This window comes from Canis lupus, chromosome 8, assembly GCF_011100685.1.
Source record: "Canis lupus familiaris isolate Mischka breed German Shepherd chromosome 8, alternate assembly UU_Cfam_GSD_1.0, whole genome shotgun sequence".
NCBI lineage: Eukaryota > Metazoa > Chordata > Mammalia > Carnivora > Canidae > Canis > Canis lupus.
In genome coordinates this window covers 57,774,717-57,783,482 of record NC_049229.1, presented here as the reverse complement: position 1 = coordinate 57,783,482, position 8,766 = coordinate 57,774,717, and the positions used below count along the sequence as shown (strand labels likewise).

Here is an 8,766-nt window from a genome sequence, read left to right as displayed (position 1 = left end):
AGTAGAAAGAGGGCATGGGGACCCACCCCCACTACTTAAGGTGCCAATTACCCACCAATTACTCAGTTGTATACAAATGAGAAACCTGGGGAAACAGAATCTCATAGCAATATGGAAGCAAATGTTCAGGGGCTGAGTACACTCTGCTTATTTTAAGAAACTACATATCAGGGTCCTGAAGGGTGCCTTAGATGATTCCCGACAAGACAAACACGAGAACTCGGTTTATGAGGGAGTACACAGAAACAATGACTTGAAGATAGCCTCTTGAGAAGATGACTTGTAGCTGTGATTCCCCAGATGCCAGGGAAAACCATACTCCAGGGTGTTCTTCTTGAGAGGTGAAGAGACTCAGTGACCATTTTGTCTCACAGAAAACTGGGGCCTCTTACTGGTGTAGAAGGTTTAGTGCAATGAAAGGAGCAGAGATGATACAGATCAGTATTCGACCTCATTTCTGCACATTTCAGCTGCGTGGCCTTGGGCAAGTCATTTAGTTTGCCTGTGCCTACCTTGGTTTTACAGTAAGGCTTAGTGAAAATGTGTGTCAAGCTCTTTACATTATGCCTGGTACTTGATAGTGCTTTATAAATGGTAATCTCTATGATCACTCAAGTTTTATGTGACAGTATCATTTAGCGAATGAGACAGAACCAGGTCTCAATACCAGATTTACCTCTTTGTAGCTATATGAATTAGAAAAAATGTCTTTCCTCATTGAACTTTACTTTCTTTACTTCTGTAGTGGGAGAGACGATAATTACTTGTAGGTTCATTTGATCATTAAACCAATGATATAATGAAATGCCTAAGAGAGTCTCTAGCATTTAATAGTGTCCACTTACTATGTCATTACTCTCCCCCAAATTTATATAATTTCCCCAGATTAGGGCAGAGATGAAGAAGGAGACCTGGCAAGGGTCTCTGCTCACTCTCTAAAGACTGCACACCCAGACCTGAGCTCTGCACTAAACTAGAACAACGGAGGAAGAAAATGCGGCAATGAATTCAGGGTGATTTGTTATGATTTGGGATGATAGAACACATCCTTGGAGACGAAGCACTCAGGGAATTCAGAATAGATGTACCTAGTCACAAAAAGGTTCCCGACACAAAATTCTTGTAACTGCTAAAAGATTCAAGGGGTTGGGAGGGCAAGAGGCACTTGCTTTGCTGTTGATGGACAGATTTTAGGGACCTCTGTCGTGATGGCGGGCAGTTACAAGCTCAAAACTCTAGGCACACATTGTCTCTTCCTTTAAAGCTCTTCAGCCAAGCTTTCAATGATCTACTCTTCCAATTTTATTTCATTTTGGTATTTCTTCATATTTCCTCTTTTAGAGCACCCCAGGTCTTGTTGCACACTTCACTTTAAAGGCATAAAGCATGCCAGGACCTACAGAAAATAAAAGGACTTATATTTATGCTGTGATGCTTAAACGTTTTCCTCGAAACTCACACCCAAGAACTTGTCTATAGGCCAATTAGCATTTTGGCCACATTTTCAGGATTTGGCTACAACAGCCACTGTGCAAACTCACACCACATGTGGTACTAATTGGCGCTGTTGGCAGTTTAAGAAGAAAGGCTGAGGATTGAGCGGGGCATGGGAGCCTAACAATGCCCTCGCACAATAGCTCTCAACAGGAGTTAGAAATTAGAACTGCAAGGGGAAGGATGCATCTGTGCAGCAAGGTCAATGAGCTGAATCTCTCAGCACTTTGAAAAAAACCTAAAAAAAAAAAAAAAAAAGAAAAAGAAAACACAGATGAAGAAGATAGGAAAAAGAGATTTGAACTAGAAACTATATTTTCTACCAAACTTCCAACATAGACCAAGGCTTGGGTTGGTTGTTTGTGAAACACGTTCAGCCAGAAAGCACGAATGTGCAGATGTGAAGGAAGGAAGTAGGGACAAATGGCTCTCTTGGACTAGATGTAGACTCCGCCATTGCTTGCAACCAGTGAAACACCCCCCCCCCCCCCCAGGGTCAGTTTCCCCCTTCTGCAAAGTTGTCACAGGCTTCCATGGCATTTACCTTCAATCAGCTGAAGACAACAGGAGGACAGATGTGTAGTTTGTTAAAGTGCTTTGATGCTGCAAACTTCAAACTCAAACAAAGGGATCGATCTCTCATAGCATTTTAGCTGTGAGTCTCTGAAGGCATGAGGAAGGTGGCAGTGGTGTTGGGATAATTATTCCCATAGCCCAGCTCTTGGAGGCTGCAAGAAACAGAATGGAGCCTCAGGGAATTGGAGTTAATTATAAGGATACACTGAGGAAAATGGAAACATAGAGCTGCCCTGGTAGCTACATCTTCAGGTTCATGGAACTGAACAGTTTTGTTTTTTAAGATACCACTGCAGCTTTGGTTTCCCTAGCAATTATAATCATCTTAACAGTCAGCTTCTCTCTCTTTTCTTTCACTGTGCCTATGTGTGCTTTCTTCTTATCAGAACACAATTAAGCCGAAGAAAGCTCCCTGAGATGATCCTATCAAGTTCTTTACAAAGGATTCAACTCTCTTTTCCCTAAGACACAGGACTGCAATTTCTGGGACCTGAAATTACAATTACACTTCACTGCATTTCCCTCCCTGTCACCTTCACCCCCTTTTATCTCCCTCTCCTGTAAGGCCTGCCCTTAAAATTTGTCATGCCCCAGGCAAGAGGACAATGAGAAATCCTGGACCTTAGGTCTTCCCTTCCCACTCCAGGTTCTGTTACTCAGCATGAAGGGCCTCTGCATATATACATGAACGCCCATCTGCTCAGCTGGGCTCATGCACCTGCCTCTCCCAAATAATGACAACAGCCTCTCATTGGGGCCTTCAGGAGGCCAACTAGGGAAGAAAACTGCAGGATTAAAGATAGGTTCAGGGGCATCGGGCCAGGCCTCAAGCAATCTAATAAGATCTAAGAGTCCCTTGTAGCCATGTACTTTTTGTTCTATGGACAAAACTAAAAAGGGCCAGAGTACAAGGTCCTATAAATTGCAGGACCCTGAGAAGGGTCTTCTCTTGTCCGGGCCTAAAGCAACCTATTTTTAGTCCCTACTCCCTTCCTGATTACTACTACTACCATTACCACTAGTGCTATTACTAGAGGAGGAATGAGGAGAATAGCATTTGGTACAAGACATCTCCTCGAATAAAAAAGAATGAGATGGTTTTTCCTCACAGTTCTGGAGGCTGAAAAGTCCAAGATCAAGAAGCCAACAGATTTGTGTTTGGTGAGACTCTGTGTCCTGCCTTGTGGAAGAGTTCTTTTTTGCTGCATTCTCACATGACAGGGGGAGATAAAGAGAAGGAAACCCTTTCTTGTCCCTTCTTAAAAGGTATGAAAGCCATTTGTGAGGGTTCCTTCCCCCTGAATGATCAAATAACCTTCCAAAGGTCCTGCCTCCAAACACCATCACATTCAGAATAGGTTTCAACATATGAGGTTATAGGGAAGCAAACTTTCTTTTTCCTTTCCTTTTCTTTTTTTTTTTATGGTAATCATCTTTCTTTTTTTTTTTTTTAATTGAAGTTCAATTTGCCAACATATAGTATAACAAACTTTCAATCTATAGTACAGGCCCAGCTGTTCTGCGTAGCAGGCACCGAAAGTGGGAAGGAAGAAGCAGTGCTCTTTAGTCCTGAAAGCAAATTATCAAGAGCAGAAAATGTCACAAGAGAAATCTTAATATTGTCCTTATATTTGAGATCCATGTAGGATATATTTTTTTCTTTTGTAGATTCACGTAGAGACTTATGAGACATTTCAAGCTCTAGAATCTGATGAAAGAAAAGCACTTACTTGTTCCTTTGCCATTTTGTAATAGTACATTTCTCTAGGAAACCGTGTTCTCCTATCCCTTGTCCTTAAAGTCATCAAGATGTTCAGAGAGATGTTCAGAGAGTTGTTTGTAACTGCAACATAAGGTACCCCCAAACTAACTATTATACTGAAAGTTGTCTGGTCCCCTTATAGCTTAGGCTGACTTTGTGAACTAGTTCCAGCCAGAGAGAGCAAGGTAAGAGTCTGCCTGGTTGGAGGTGGAGGTAAGAGGAATTTTTGGAAACCTATGACTTTCTTAAAGAAAGGACATATGTGGCTGACATAGATTTTTAAGGCTTCTTCCTCAAGCTTCTTCCATTTCCCTATGTGGAACTGAAACATGACCGTAAAGTGATGAACATAAGGAAAAAATTGACCCTATTATAAATGAAGAAGAGAAGCAAACAAAAATAATATGGGAGCCCTGATGGCATCCTTAAACTATCTCTTTTACCTTAGTAACCACTTACCCCTAAACTTCTGGTTATGTGAACAAGAAACCTATTTGTTTAAGTCACTTTGAGTTTCTTATTTTTCAGTTTTGATTTAATCCACAACTATACAAGTCCCATGTTTAATCCAACACTATCAGTCAAAGTGGATCCCTCACTGTCCCCAACCACAGCTGGCTCATCCATGTACCTTTGCTCCAGTGATGAGATGGCTGCTCCTTCTGTCTTGACTTATGGAAATTCATATGAACCATGCTCAACCTCCCCACAGGAGATAAGTGGTTAACTGCCAGGCTTCAGAGTCAAAAGTCATGCATTCAAATTCATAAAATTCTAGCTGTACAACTATGAGAAATTCACTTAAACTATATTAGGACCTTAGTACATTTACCTGAAAAATGGGGAAGTCATTTAAATTATACAAGATCCCTGTGCATATTGAACAAGATTATTTAAAGGACCTTACCAATGGGCATGATTTCAAGTGTAGGAAAAATATTCCCATGAGTTGAAAGTTTATAATTAAGACATTGCCACAGTCTGCTCATTTTTCTCATTGCTGATAACCTGGTAGTCTTCCTATGGGTTAGTACAATGTCACCAGATGCTGGATTCTTATACCTAATTTGGTATTTCAAATGGGTTGTCCTAGCTTTATCAAAATATTCTGCTTACCTATGATCCAGGAACTTATTTTTTTTTCTACTTATAACATTACATGGAATTTGTAATTGCAAACCCATAGCACATGTTCAGTAATAATACTTCAGGCAGTTTCCTAAGTGATTTATACATGTTGTTTTGTTCATCTTCACATTTCAGTAGGGACATATGGTAATTATCCTGCTGTTGTGATGGAGCTGTGCAGCACTGGGGTCCTCATCTCTTGCCTGAAGTCACAGATTTAAGTAAGGATGAGACAGGGGCTCACACCCATCCTATGTGACTGAGTAGCCTGCAATGTCCTGCTCTCCCATCAGTAATAATAACTCATGCATGGTCAGCCAAACACCAAAGGGCTACCAACTAATACAAGTTGACTGAACATGATTAACTGCCAGTAAGTGAACCATTCTTTCTCATTTCTAAGTCAGCATAAAAAGTAGATTAAAGGAATGTGTCTTAAAAGATCATTCTACTTCCTTCATTTAGTTCCTGTTGGAGTCCACTATTTTCCTCCATAGGCTGATGTGTATCAAGTGGGTGATATTTATCTCTGAATGCCCAGGACATAGCACCATTTCTGGAACACAAAATAGCTCAAACAATTGTTAAGTAAAATGGTACTGGAGACAGAAATTTCATTTGAAAACATAGCTCAAAAAAAAAAAAAAAGAAAAGAAAAGAAAACATAGCTGAAAGATAAGAATGTATAAATTTATCTCCTGAAACAAAATTGATATTTCAAATATGTAACCTAAACAGAAAGGTATAAAGTTCACATTTTTATATGACTAATTTAACATAATTCAACTTTATGTTCTCTAAATTATACCTTTGATTTGAAATTTTTTGTTTTTGTTTTAAGTTGCAATGATGACCCTTTCATTTCCATTTTTAATAAACTTTAAGATACCAAACTATCGGGCACCTGGGTGGCTCAGTGGTTGACTGTTTGCCTTTGGCTCAGGTCATGATGCCGGGGTCCTGGGACCGAGTCCTGCATTGGGTTCCCCATAGGGACCCTGCTTCTCCCCCTGCTTATGTCTCTCTGTGTCTCTCATGAATAAATAAATTTTAAAAAATTTATAAAGATACCAAACTATCCATTCAAACAAAGCCATTGTGCTTTACTTGAAGCAAACATCAATAAATATCATTGCCTTTTCTTTGTAGAAATGTTATCTTAAGACAATGTCATAACAAAATCAATGTTAAAAATCAGTACGTAAATGCAAGGGTAGCTTTAAACAAGGGAGAGTTATACTAAGATTGAAACACAATCATTAATTAAAGGGAAGAGTTTTTCAAATTATAATCTCTCCCTAGAGTTTGTGCCAGATCTTAGCAATCCTAACTGATGAATCTGAGGTTGGAAGACCAACCTCTTTCTTACATGAAGCTCTGCTCTCATAACCGTACAGACCACCCGCAGGCAGCTGGACCTGCTACGAACAGGAAACAGTGGGGAATTGGTGCTTTTTCTCTGCTACAAATTCAAGCCAAAAAATAAATGAATCTGGATGCATAAGAATGCTTTCCTTTTCAATCGCCCAAGGTGACCTGCAAGCAGAAACAAAAACAAAAATGTTTCTCTCTTCCTAAAGGAGATCATGCCTTCTTGAAATAACATATATGGAAGCACTTGAAAACTCAAGTACTTTTTGTATTGAAAAATATTACTCATGATAGTGAGACGATGGCATTTATTTGCAATGAGAAATGCCTGAGAAAAGGTAATGCATTTAGAGATTAACATAAAAATTCCAAATTCAGGATATATCACCCATGTTTCTTTTCACCACCAGATTCTTTGAAGAAATTGTCCTATAATCATAGGACATGCCTAGGTTGGTTGTCCAGTAGGCAGTCCTCCCAAAATGCAATTTTCCAACATTGCAACTAATCCCTTACTCTATTCATCAGATAAAAGTATGAACATGCAACCTAAGAATTTATTTAAGTGGTTAAGAATTTTCAGTGTTAAACTATGTATATACAACCTCCAGTGCTCAATATAATTAAAAGAAATTTTCCTATATGCCATAGAGATTCAAAGATCAAATATTCATAGGTTACATTATAAAGTTGGTTGAGAACAATTCTCCCCAAATGGAAACCCTCTTTCCCATCTTTTCTCCTCCTCCTCCTCCTCCTCCTCCTCCTCCTCCTCCTCCTCCTCCTCCTCTTCTTCTTCTTCTTCTTCTTCTTCTTCTTCTTCTTCTTCTTCTTCTTCTTTTGAATTACCACAGTCTCTGTATCTCTACAAGGGAGATTTTATCACATTCACTCAATTTATAATTATTTGTAAAAGAGCATTGTCTTACTCATTTCATTGAAAAAATGTGAATGCATAGGCTTTGTGTTACTATCTGTGAATTTTTAAAAAAGATTTATTTATTTATTCATGAAAGACACAGAGAGAGAGACAAGCAGAGACATAGGCAGAGGGAGAAACAGGCTCCTCACAGGGAGCCCAATGTGGGACTCGATCTGGATCCCGGGATCAGGCCCTGAGCCAAAGGCAGATGCTCAACTGTGGGGCCACTCAGGCGTCCCACTATCTGTGAATTATTCTCAATGACTGGTAATGTTGTATTACAAAAAATCCTTAGGGTTACTTCTTCCATAGATCAACACACACATAAACACTTAGTTGTATCTATGAATATCAGGAATTTATCCTGCTGAGTCAGAATATTCCAGACTAGAGACAACAAGAATTTCTCTATTCAGGGAGTGGGGTTCAAGGAGATGGTGTAGAAAAATTCTGAGCTCATCCCTTCCCACAAGCACAGTGAGAATTTCTTTATTCTGCCAATTGGACTATTTATTTATTGTATTCTAATGTAATATACCACTGCCGACAACACTGGGCATTTAAGAATGAATGAAACTGAGGTCCAGTGGAAAATAGAAAGAAAGAAGAAGCCCTATTTATGGGAAGCAAAATAGAAATGTAATTTTAAATGTCTTGAAGTCTGTAAATTTTGTTATAATTCATTTCAATTATATATTAAACTCTGGATAGGAGAAGAAATAGAAAACATTTTATCAAACACACATAGGCACAGTCATAGAAGGTTTTTAATTCATGTTATCATACTACATATTGTCATCACTAACAAATCTGGGTTCTTATCATTAACTACAGATTCAAGTGGTATATCTGCATAGTCCCAAAACATCCGAATAAAAGCAAATACAAATCAGTCAGCCATCCAGAATGTTAGTTTATTCAACACTAAACATCTGTATATTTGAGGCTCTCCAAATCATTGATTTTTCTTTTCTGTTTTTATCCAGATGGTGGTGCATTTTATATTCAAGAAACAAGTAAATTACACAGTTTAGTGAATATACAAAAGAAAATAATAAGATAGGTTTAGAGGATGAGAATGGGAATATAAAATTTACATAAATTATTTTATGAGTCAAATAAGTAGACACATCTAAAACACTGTCTAGATCTTCAGATTATCAGATACAGTAAATTCAGATTTTTATCAATGTTCTCCATCGAATTCTCCTCTGTCCTGATAGCAGAGAACACATCTCATGCCCTAAATCCTTGTCTTTGCTCAGCAATTATTTTTAACTTCCTGAACGCTTGTGTATCAGTTTCCTATGCTGTGTAATAAATTATCACTTAAACTTATGAGTTTAAAATAGTGTGCATTTATTATCACACAGGTTCTATAGGTCAGGAGTCTGGGCACACCTTATTTGGGTTCTCTACTCGGGGTCTCACAACACTGACACCAAGATGTTGGCTGAGCTGTGTTGTCATCTGAAGACTTGATTAGGAAAAGATCAGTTTCCAAGCCCCCTCA

At 38.7% G+C, this 8,766-nt stretch overlaps 1 long non-coding RNA gene across 1 annotated transcript; it reads right to left on the bottom strand.

The window, feature by feature from the left end:
• Positions 1–330: 330 nt before the first annotated feature.
• LOC111097130 lies at positions 331–5,527 on the bottom strand. Its single transcript, XR_005362931.1, has 3 exons — positions 4,464–5,527; positions 2,039–2,222; positions 331–1,396 (listed from the first exon to the last, which is right to left on the bottom strand). It is a non-coding gene; the product is annotated as an uncharacterized LOC111097130 (long non-coding RNA).
• Between the last annotated feature and the right edge of the window lie 3,239 nt (positions 5,528–8,766).